Below are 11501 nucleotides of genomic sequence, written 5' to 3'. Positions count from 1 at the left end.
TTAATACGTATCAATAGGTTCCAATTTAATTTTACGTTTGAAAATTTTTCATATTAAACATATATTACTCTGCCTTATTTATCATAACGATTATAATAAATGTTACGAATATAATAAACTTAAGTTATTTACCTGAACTTTCCATTTCCTGTGCCACGTTAGCCCAAGCAGTATTCACTTTTTCTCTATTGCTATAATCTTTAAGATGGTAATTGTATAAACAGGGATGTTTTTCAACTGCTTCAACCAGTTTCCCATTAAAATGAGCATCTTCTTTGGGCATGATGAGTTGTGTTGAGCTGCAACTAGTGAATCTTCTGAAATGGAGAGACAGAGGACACGATAAATCACAGAGCACGCAGTCACAGACCGTCTTCTACCAAATATCACACGCAACTGGGTCGGCTGAAACCATTTTGGTACCTTCCAAGCGACTTCAGTTGCTCGGTTGTATACAACTTTAGTTTCAAGCAACTCAATGTGCGCGTTTCTATGTATTTGTATTGAATGGTTGCATGCAACTTAAATCACACGTTGCATGCAACTGGTTTCAAGCAACCAGTTGCGTCAGTGTGCGGGCCGCCTTACTCGACTCTAAGTCAACGAAACTTGTGTCACGAATTAACTTTGGGTAAGGACTCGTAAGTACTTAAGGTTGATTCATCGACATCTTATCAAGCTCATAAAGCTTCCTTGCATTAGCAACTTGATTCATCATGGCGGACGTTCCCAAATTGGATGAATTTGTCGGTAACCTGAAAGAGGTCAACATAACTAAAAAACGACTTAAAATATATCGCTTAGAACTTTAATATCTTTTTCCCTTCTAACATTAGAAAAGAGGAATTAAGAACCCTCATTTTAGCTCATCTTGGGAAAGAAAACACCTGTCCCAGTCCACCTCAAGACGCAAGATTTCTGCTGGAGATCGAGAAAGTAAAAATGCAATATCTGCAGATGAAACTAGAATATGAAAAGCTAGAGAAAGAAAGAGAATATGCAGAAATGCAATGGATGGAAAGATAAAAAGAAAGAGAAAAAAAAGAAAAAGGAGGAGAAGAAAAAGAAAGAGCATGAATTGCAAATGTTTCAGTTAAAATCCACTATTCAGCCTCAGCCTCGGCATATAACTAAGATCACTAAATACCTACCTTTACTCTCTCAATTCTCTGATAAAGATCGAGAGACTTTCTTTGGAGAGTTCGAAAGTTCAGCTCAACACTTCGACCTCCCTAGAGAAGACTGGACATGGCTGCTTAAACCTAAACTCACTCCAAAAGCCTTAACTATCTTGAACAGTCTCGAAAACAACACTGATTATGATCTCGTTAAAAAAAAAAATTTTGGCAGCCTATTCCATAACAATCGAGGGCTACCGACAAGCCTTCCGCAAGATGTATAAATCTCCTCACCAGACCTATTTGGAGTTTGCATCTGAAAACATCGGGCTCTTCGCCGTTGACTTAAATCAGCCGCTATAACAACTTTCGACGAGCTTGTTAATATTGTAGGACTGGAAGAGTTCAAAAGGAAGTTGATTATTCCATAATGCTCCACATCACCAACAAGGAGGAAACTGACTTAATCAAAGCCACCCAGTAAGCGGACGTTGTTGCTCTGATTAATCGCCCTACTGCCACGGGAGAGAGAAAAGCCAAGGCTGCATCAACTGTAAAGTCAGGCGCAGGTGGTTCAGGGTCGGTTAAGCCAGTAGGTTGTGGTTCCCAGACGGCTCTCTTTCGCTCATTTTGCAAACAACCGGGCCACCTCATGAATAACTGTCCTAATCCCAAATGCAAAGCAGCTAAAGCCCATTTTCAAAACCAGTGGCTTCTCTTCAAGTTCCCCTCACATCCACTCCACCTATTGATCCCTTTAAGCCTTTTAGATCAACAGGGACTGTTCACCTTGACCCCAATTATGTTTATAAGGTCAAAATCGTAAGAGACACTGCCTCCGCCCAATCAAACATACTGAAGTCAGTATTCCCGGTCTATCCTTAACTCAAAATCTCAACTGGAAACTTCATATCTCATCTCTTACTAAATCAGCTTCCTCGAGGCTGGGCGTTCTGTACCGTTTCCGCCAGTTCTTCTCCCCTGCACAGTTGCTGTCCATATACAGGGGCCTTGTCCGCCCTCGTATGGAGTATGCATCTCATATGTGGGGGGGCTCCACTCACACAGCTCTTCTGGACAGAGTGGAGGCTAAGGCTCTTCGTCTCATCAGCTCTCCTCCTCATACTGATAGTCTTCTACCTCTTAAATTCCGCCGCAATGTTGCCTCTCTTTCTATCTTCTATCGATATTTCCACGCTGACTGCTCTTCTGAACTTGCTAACTGCATGCCTCCCCCCTTCCCACGGACCCACTGCACTCGACTTTCTACTCATGCTCATTCCTATACTGTCCAAACCCCTTATGCAAGAGTTAACCAGCATCTTCACTCTTTCTTCCCTCACGCTGGTAAACTCTGGAACAATCTTCCTTCATCTGTATTTCCTCCTGCCTACGACTTGAACTCTTTCAAGAGGAGGGTATCAGGACACCTCTCCTCCTGTATTTGATCTTCCTTTTTTTGTTTTACTTTATATATATATATATATATATATATATATATATATATATATATATATATATATATATATATATATATATATATATATCTTTTTTTTACTTTATATATATATATATATATATATATATATATATATTTATATATATATATATATATATATATATATATATATATATATCCTAAAGTAAAACAAAAGAGGTGGCCGAAAGGAAGATCAAATACAGGAGGAGAGGTGTCCTGATACCCTCCTCTTGAAAGAGTTCAAGTCGTAGGCAGGAGGAAATACAGATGAAGGAAGATTGTTCCAGAGTTTACCAGCGTGAGGGAAGAAAGAGTGAAGATGCTGGTTAACTCTTGCATAAGGGGTTTGGACAGTATAGGAATGAGCATGAGTAGAAAGTCGAGTGCAGCGGGTCTGTGGGAAGGGGGGAGGCATGCAGTTAGCAAGTTCAGAAGAGCAGTCAGCGTGGAAATATCGATAGAATATAGAGAGGCAACATTGCGGCGGAATTTAAGAGGTAGAAGACTATCAGTATGAGGAGGAGAGCTGATGAGACGAAGAGCCTTAGCCTCCACTCTGTCCAGAAGAGCTGTGTGAGTGGAGCCCCCCCACACATGAGAGATGCATCCATAATGAGGGCGGACAAGGCCCTATGGACAGCAACTGTGCAGGGGAGAAGAACTGGCGGAGACGGTACAGAACGCCCAGCCTCGAGGAAGCTGATTTAGTAAGAGATGAGATATGAAGTTTCCAGTTGAGATTTTGAGTTAAGGATAGACCGGGAATACTGACTTCAGTATGATTGATTGGGCGGAGGCAGTGTCTCTTATGATTTTGACCTTATAAACATAATTGGGGTCAAGGTGAACAGTCCCTGTTGATCTAAAAGGCTTAAAGGGATCGTTAGGTGGAGTGGATGTGAGGGGAGCTTGAAGAGAAGCCACTGGTTCTGAAAATGGGCTTTAGCTGCTTTGCATTTGGGATTAGGACAGTTATTCATGAGGTGGCCCGGTTGTTTGCAAAATGAGCGAAAGAGTGCCGTCTGGGAACCACAACCTACTGGCTTAACCGACCCTGAACCACCTGCGCCTGACTTTACAGTTGATGCAGCCTTGGCTTTTCTCTCTCCCGTGGCAGTAGGGCGATTAATCAGAGCAACAACGTCCGCTTACTGGGCGGCTTTGATTAAGTCAGTTTCCTCCTTGTTGGCGATGTGGAGCATTATGGAATAATCAACTTCCTTTTGAACTCTTCCAGTCCTACAATATTAACAAGCTCGTCGAAAGTTGTTATAGCGGCTGATTTAAGCCAACGGCGAAGAGCCCGATGTTTTTAGATGCAAACTCCAAATAGGTCTGGTGAGGAGATTTATACATCTTGCGGAAGGCTTGTCGGTAGCCCTCGATTGTTATGGAATAGGCTGCCAAAATTCTTTTTTTTAACGAGGTCATAATCAGTGTTGTTTTCGAGACTGTTCAAGATAGTTAAGGCTTTTGGAGTGAGTTTAGGTTTAAGCAGCCATGTCCAGTCTTCTCTAGGGACCTCGAAGTGTTGGGCTGAACTTTCGAACTCTCCAAAGAAAGTCTCTCGATCTTTATCAGAGAATTGAGAGAGTAAAGGTAGGTATTTAGTGATCTTAGTTATATGCCGAGGCTGAGGCTGAATAGTGGATTTTAATTGAAACATTTGCAATTCATGCTCTTTCTTTTTCTTCTCCTCCTTTTTCTTTTTTTTCTCTTTCTTTTTATCTTTCCATCCATTGCATTTCTGCATATTCTCTTTCTTTCTCTAGCTTTTCATATTCTAGTTTCATCTGCAGAGATTGCATTTTTACTTTCTCGATCTCCAGCAGAAGGCTTGAGTCTTGAGGTGGACTGGGACAGGTGTTTTCTTTCCCAAGATGAGCTAAAATGAGGGTTCTTAATTCCTCTTTTCTAATGTTAGAAGGGAAAAAGATATTAAAGTTCTAAGCGATATATTTTAAGTCGTTTTTTAGTTATGTTGACCTCTTTCAGGTTACCGACAAATTCATCCAATTTGGGAACGTCCGCCATGATGAATCAAGTTGCTAATGCAAGGAAGCTTTATGAGCTTGATAAGATGTCGATGAATCAACCTTAAGTACTTACGAGTCCTTACGCAAAGTTAATTCGTGACACAAGTTTCGTTGACTTAGAGTCGAGTTAGGATTAAGTTGAACTTGAGTTGATGCTAGTTTAGTAAGATTGACTAGAGTCAAAACGATTGAAGTTAAAGAGTGACTCGTATTTAGGAGAGTCGAGTTGAGTCAATTGACTCGGGATGAGGCGAGTTAAGTGAGTTGCCTCGGGGTGAGGGGAGCGACCCCTAAGTGTGTGCTTCTAAAGAGGTAACGAACCAGTTGAATGTTAGCGATAAATCGATACCCCGAGCGATTTAACAAGAACTAACATTAAGTACTCTTGAGAGTTTGAGGACTGTGAACGCTACTTTCAAGCTTAAAGATTTGATTTGGAACGTCGCTGGTTCCGATAAGTTAATCTGAGTCTCGAGTTTGGGGTGAAAGGTAATTATCACTGGGGAATAATCCGACGCGACGTCAACACTTATCTCTTACCGTGTGCACGTGCGAAGATGTCTAACGCCTGTACACCAGGCCTTCGTGTAGTGAAAATTTTAAAGGCACAACTCGCACGATCACCAACAAGAATGTGAACAACCAGAAGCACTCACGGCTGAAAGTGTAGCAAAGTGTACGTTATGTGTATCTCCCAGACAGAGGCACCCAAATGTTATTAATACAGTTAACTGACGTCTAGGGGTTGATTTGTGTTGAAAAGATAGCTAACTGTGACATAACATAATCGTATGATTAAGTGAAAGTAAATTGTGATTTTACTTATTATTAATACATCAGAAGAGCACATAATTTATGACAAAATAGGCAATGCTGCAATGACAAGAGTAAATGGTTTGGTTCACTGAAGTACTTAGTTAGAGTTTGAATTACAAATAAGGAACCAAGTATGATAATTACAATTGAGGAACCAAATATGAGAATTACAATTGAGGAAAGAAATATTGCTTTAGTTAAGAGTTAGAATTACACATGAGGAACCCAAATATATATATACCCGTGAGAATGGGTATGTGGATTGATGTGTGTGTGTATGATTTGTGAATGTAGTGTGGTGTAGAAAGAGAGAGGATCTGTCTTAAGAGAGCATGCTGATCTACTGTCTGGTGTTGACGAGACAAAGGGGAAACGGTTAGTGAGGACATGGGAAGGGTATTTGAAGGGCTCCAGCACCCTCCTCGCTTCCCATATATCCTCACCGGGAGTACCACACGCCCGTTCGGTAGGTGTCTTCCTACTCTGTCATGCGGTTGGATGTTTACGTGACGTCAAACTTTTCGCGGCTGTCTGACAGTCGTCTAGGGTTGTCGTTACTGCGGTCCAGTCGCATGGTATTAATTCCAGATATTAATACAGTAAGGTTTCAAAGGAGATGTTTCAAGGCCTTGGATCACCCTGTGAGCCTCGCTTCTCCATGGGAAAGAAAAGAAACACAGAGCAAGGGTTAGGAAAGTGTTTCTCCTGAGTCGGTAGCGCAAACCGTTCCGACTCTTTCCACGGTGCCGGTGGCTGACACGGGCACCATCTCACTTCATGCTAAACCACCAACACCACCTGATATTTTCGGGGGATGGAAAAAATGTCTATGTTGTAGGGAATCATGAAATCCCTCAACGAACCGCATTGCACATCCCCGTGTCAGTCCCTAACGCCACCGTAGGTTGTGACATTTACCTAGAAGGGTCTAGTCGTGTGATCACGCTAGCGATAGAGTCCACCCTTAACACGGTACACGAGGGAAGTAGGACCGTAGCTTTAGTGGTTAACAACACTGGCGGTCCAGTTAAACTAAAAAAATGGAGTCTTTTTGGGACGCGCATTAGCGTTCGACGGACAGGTGTCGACATAACCTTTAAAGCGGACTTGTGTCGGCGCGGTGAGTCAACCCGACGCCGGCGACAAGACATGTCAGGCCCCATCTGTCGACTTTGTCAAAGTGGTCGATTATCCCGAGCTTAACCCTAGATTGGTATCTCTGGTCCACAGCGTACATACGAAGTATACCTGGACCAACTGGTCCGGCTGAGGAAATAATAAAAAAAAAAATACTAGCACTAATTTTTATTGTTTGAATGACTACAAAAATGAAAAAATAGATCCATCTGAATGCTATCACAGCAAGTATGAGGTATATCATGACTGTATAAAAATTTACTAAGCTAGGAAACAAAAATAAGTAAAATTTTGAGTGACTTTTGTAAAACATCTTTTGCAGTTGCAAAAAAGGTACATAATAAAAGAAAAGGCACAGAAACACAAGGTTGGAGGTCCGACCATCACGGTAGATTACTGCATTGCCCTGGCCAGCTTCAAAAGTGAGGTGCCTGGAACATATGAAAAAGACCATTATTGTACAAGGGGATGCATACCCGAAATGAGCCATGAGACATGGGGAATGTCTTTTTGCAATAATATTGCATAATTTTTCGGGTGACTTTAGTTACCTCATACTGTAGGGCCCCCTTCTATGAAATTTGGCATCACTGGACAGGGTCGTTTCTGAAACAGGAAACGCCAAATTTTGTAGTAAGAGACAACATTATGGTGGAGAGAGAGAGAGAGAGAGAGAGAGAGAGAGAGAGAGAGAGAGAGAGAGAGAGAGAGAGAGAGAGAGAGAGAGTGTTATTGTGTGTCAGAATATACTTATATAATTGTCAAATAAATATTTTATTATCATTTGTTCGTTTACCTTTTACTGATAGCAGTTGGGGCACAGGAGTTTGTAGTGGTTGGTGCACACTATCTGGCCACACTCGAAGCACCGACTCCTGCACCTGCTGGCAGTCTTCCAGTGGCAGAAGTGGCAGCGTGCCCTTCCACCTGTGCCATCTGCCTGTTGTTGTGGTGGTAGTGGTAGTTCAAAGCACTCCTTCACACAGTGAGGGAGTGACCCGTGGATGGTACGTCTGTCCACTCTTTGTTGGGCTAGTGGTTTGGCTAGGTCATATGCCACCTTCTGCAGGAAAATCCGGCGCACCTTGTCTTTACTGGTTCTTGCTTGACCTGCTTCGTTATATAATATGAAGGCATTGATAGATGCAATGTTCAACAGGCCATAAAACATGCAGCATGGCCACCTTTGGGTCTTCCTGCTGGTGTTGTATGAAGCACACATGTGGTCTAGCACATCAACCCCACCTTTACTTGTGTTATAGTAATGAATTATTTCAGGTTTTGCCTTCTCTCCAATTACAGCTTCGTTGTGAAGGGTTGACAACAGCATAACTGTCTTATCCTTTTATCCTTGAATGACACCAGTGTGGTGTTGTAGTCAAAGAGGAAGACACTTGTTTTCTCTCGTCGCCCCTTTCTTTTCCAGCATCACAGTAGGAATGTAAGGCTTCTTACGAATCGTTCCAACACATGTCGTGTTTCTTGTTAGGAGATCCTTGGCCAAAGGGAGGCTTGTAAACCAGTTGTCCATTGTCAGGGTTCTCCCGACATCTAGGAAAGGCTCGAGAAGTGTCATTGTTGTAGCATGTGCAATACCTACATTACGTCTGTCTCGTGTGGGTTTTTTGCCAAGGTACGTTTCAGCATTGCACATATAGAAGGTCTCAGCATCGCATATCATGACAATTTTTATGCCATACTTCGTTGGTTTTTTAGGCATATACATGCGGAAAGGGCATTTTCCTCGAAATGCAAGTAACTGTTCGTCAATTGTCAGTTTCTGTCCAGGGTTGTAATGTTTGCCACAGTTGGCGACGAACCTTTCAAACACATACCTAAATGGTGCAAATTTATCAGTTTTTTGCCTTTCCTCACGAGTATTGAGATCATCAAATCTGATGCACCTCAACAGAAAGTTGAACCGAAAGGCAGTCATGGTGCTTCTGTAAATAGATGGACCATGTCGGGGACTGAACATTTCCTCGATAGTCATATGCTTATCATTATTTGCACCTGCATGCAACAAAAGGCCAATTAGAGCTTTAATTTCAATTAGTGACGTCGGGTCCAGAACAGCTCTTTCCTTGGCGTATGCTGTGTTATTCCACTTCTTTTTTTCATCCTGATGTAAGGTCCTGGGAAAAATAGGACAAAATACATATTACGTATATATAGCCTAATAGCAACCGATTTATAAGTGGTTCCACACCAATAGACCATTTTAGCCTTGTCTAGCATCAGTAAACTACTGTAACTATCTAATAAGACCCTGCCATCATAATTTTTTATGCTACGTAATAACAAGGCCTATTACTAACATCGATGATATATCTGGACCGCCTGGGATCATGACACCTACTGTTACAGCAGTAAAGCAGCGTGGAGCGGAACGGCGTCCTCTAAAGTGTTTGGCAGCGCACTGAGAAAGGACAGCTGGTCCAGCAGCACTTTGTGGGGCGATACTGGGAAATTTATGGCGGGAAGATTAAATTTCAGGAAAAAGACCGGACGCTGTGGACCAGAAATACCAATCTAGGGTTAAGGGCCCGCTTCTAAAACTTCTAAATCATTATCGTGATGTTATTGCCCTGCTCGGTGAGCCTTTAGGTGCGAATGATACGAGAGAACACAAGATTAGGGTTAAACCCGACACCAAACCGGTGTACAGTTCAGCATACAGACTTCCACACAGTCAGAGGCAGATTGTAGATGAACAGGTTAAAGGTATGTTGGACCAGGGTGATTCAGCATTCCCGATCTCCGTGGAACTCACCCTTGTTCCTAGTCCCTAAAAATGACGGAAGTTTCAGGCCTGTCATCGATTTTAGGAAAGTAAATGAGGTGACCGAGGATGACAGGTACCCTCTGCCCCCTCTGACTTGTTAATGTTCCTGGGGCAAGGGGATACTATTTTCAGTATTCTTGACCTTTTAAGTGGGTGCACGTGCCTACGGCAGCTGAATCCAGAGAGATTACAGCCTTCAGTACCCCTAGTGGTCATTTTGAATGGTTAAGGATGCCATTCGCCCTCAAAACCGCACCTATTACTTTTCAGAGGATGATCAACACATTGTTCTCAGGCATGGTAGGCAAAGACGTCTACGCATATTTATAGCATCTTCCATTTAGCGTAACCCGTTTCTGGGTCGATCAGCTAACGCCGCAGCCTGCACCCATTTTAGAGGATCTGGGTGACCCGAAGGGACCCCACTGCCGAGCAGGGTTAGCCAGATCACTTTCGACCCAAGACCCAGGCCAGGACCAAGACTATCGCCGCCGCCGCCATTTGCATGCCTTATTTCCCATGTTTGGGTATTTTTTGCTACAACCACTGCATCCAGGTGGTGCCTGGTGATCCGAAATTGTAGGTACTCCATGCCAGTTACATATTTACCCATAGATATGTGCCAAAAACCATGATAATAAGTTAAAAGTGGTGCAGTGGGCGGGGCGTTGAAATTTTAATTTCGGGCCCAGCAAGAGGCCTGTAGTGGCTTTAAACGAAAACAGTTGGATGAATAGATGTGTGGGGAGCCATATACGTATGGCGCGGCAAGGGTTTTGTGGCCGGGCGAGGGAGGGGAGTGAAACGCGACGGCTGTGTTTTATACCGAATAGCACCCACCCGGGTGTTACATTGGCGCTGTGTCCAGGGGTAATGGGCTCCCTCCCACCACAGGCTCAAGGGCCAATGCGACGGAGATGAGCACCGAGGCCACGCGCTGCTATAGCATATGCCCCCAACTTCACCTTTACCAGTTAGGTTAGATTATCAATGAGTGAAGCAGTAACAATTCAATATTATATTTAAATGGTATTCATTTGGGCCTAACTTAAGAATAACCACTCCAAACCAATATTCGTATTAATATAGCACGTGAAAGAATTATTATTATAATGCATTTTCGTATACGTTTTACCTTGGGGAGGGGCGAGGGGGGCAAGCCTCTTTAATTGTAGAGTTAGGTGGCTCGGATTTTCTAAGTCCATTGTTATTGTTTCACAGCCGCCTTTATATACAGACTGAGCCTCATACCTGCCTTGCAGTGCTCCCTACAAACTAGTTCCTAAGTCAGTGCGCGCAGGTCGTAAAGTTCGGTTGGAGTAGTTTAAATATATTTGACATGTGGCGTGGCCCGTCAAAACTTACGCACCGCGGGACGGATTGGGAGGGCGGCGGTGGGGGGAGGGGGGAGGGGGAATGGCAGTATGCCCACCATCTGATGAGACGCCTGACACTTGTCAACAGATTGAATGCTAGGTCATATTGGAATAGACTACAAGATTATGCGTTAGTGACTTTCCTTACTTTCGAGACTTGGGAATTTTTCCTGATTTAGGGATTTTTCTAGGGAAAATTTGGAAGGCCATTTTTCAGTGATATGGGCTCCCCCCCCCACAATACCCCGGTTCCCCACAGGTCCCCAGGTTTGTCTTGGGGGGTAGGCGGGGCTGGGGTGGGGGAGGGGGTGGAGTGGTAATTCTTGAGATTTACCACTAGGCCTGATAAGGGAGCCTCCCATAACCCACTTGGCGAATGGGGTACCTCTTTGGTCGACTCGGTAAGGAGTGGCTCTCCCGTCACGCTGGTCGCGGGTTCAAGATAAGTACAAGATAACTAATAATGCGGCTATAGGTCCAAATAGTTAAGTTTCCTAAATGACGAGTTTTGTTTAAAATTATATTCCATCATATTTTTTTTGCCAAGGTATAATTTGAAGGCATGAATAGTATTTCAATTGTTGTAAAAAGTATCCAATTTAGATTATCAATATACAGTCATTTATCAAAGGTGGCATATGCTGGGGTGTGTGTCGCCTCACCCACCCTACAACGCCAAGTCCAAGGGTCCCTCCGGACAAGTCTCCATGCAGGGCCCCCTTTCATCCTGAGTACCTCCTGGCAGGATTTATC

The 11501-nt window shown here is 43.3% G+C and overlaps 1 long non-coding RNA gene across 1 annotated transcript; it reads right to left on the bottom strand.

Annotated features, from left to right (window-relative positions):
• Nucleotides 1-6726: 6726 nt before the first annotated feature.
• LOC126990427 (uncharacterized) lies at nucleotides 6727-7865 on the bottom strand. The gene is made up of 3 exons (XR_007744368.1): nucleotides 7384-7865; nucleotides 7139-7193; nucleotides 6727-7018 (listed from the first exon to the last, which is right to left on the bottom strand). It is a non-coding gene; the product is annotated as an uncharacterized LOC126990427 (long non-coding RNA).
• Between the last annotated feature and the right edge of the window lie 3636 nt (nucleotides 7866-11501).

The sequence above is a fragment of the Eriocheir sinensis genome, unplaced genomic scaffold (assembly GCF_024679095.1).
Source record: "Eriocheir sinensis breed Jianghai 21 unplaced genomic scaffold, ASM2467909v1 Scaffold1634, whole genome shotgun sequence".
In the NCBI taxonomy this organism is placed as follows: Eukaryota; Metazoa; Arthropoda; class Malacostraca; order Decapoda; family Varunidae; genus Eriocheir; species Eriocheir sinensis.
The sequence above is the reverse complement of the archived record's forward strand: the minus strand, read 5'-3'. Positions and strand labels throughout refer to the sequence as shown.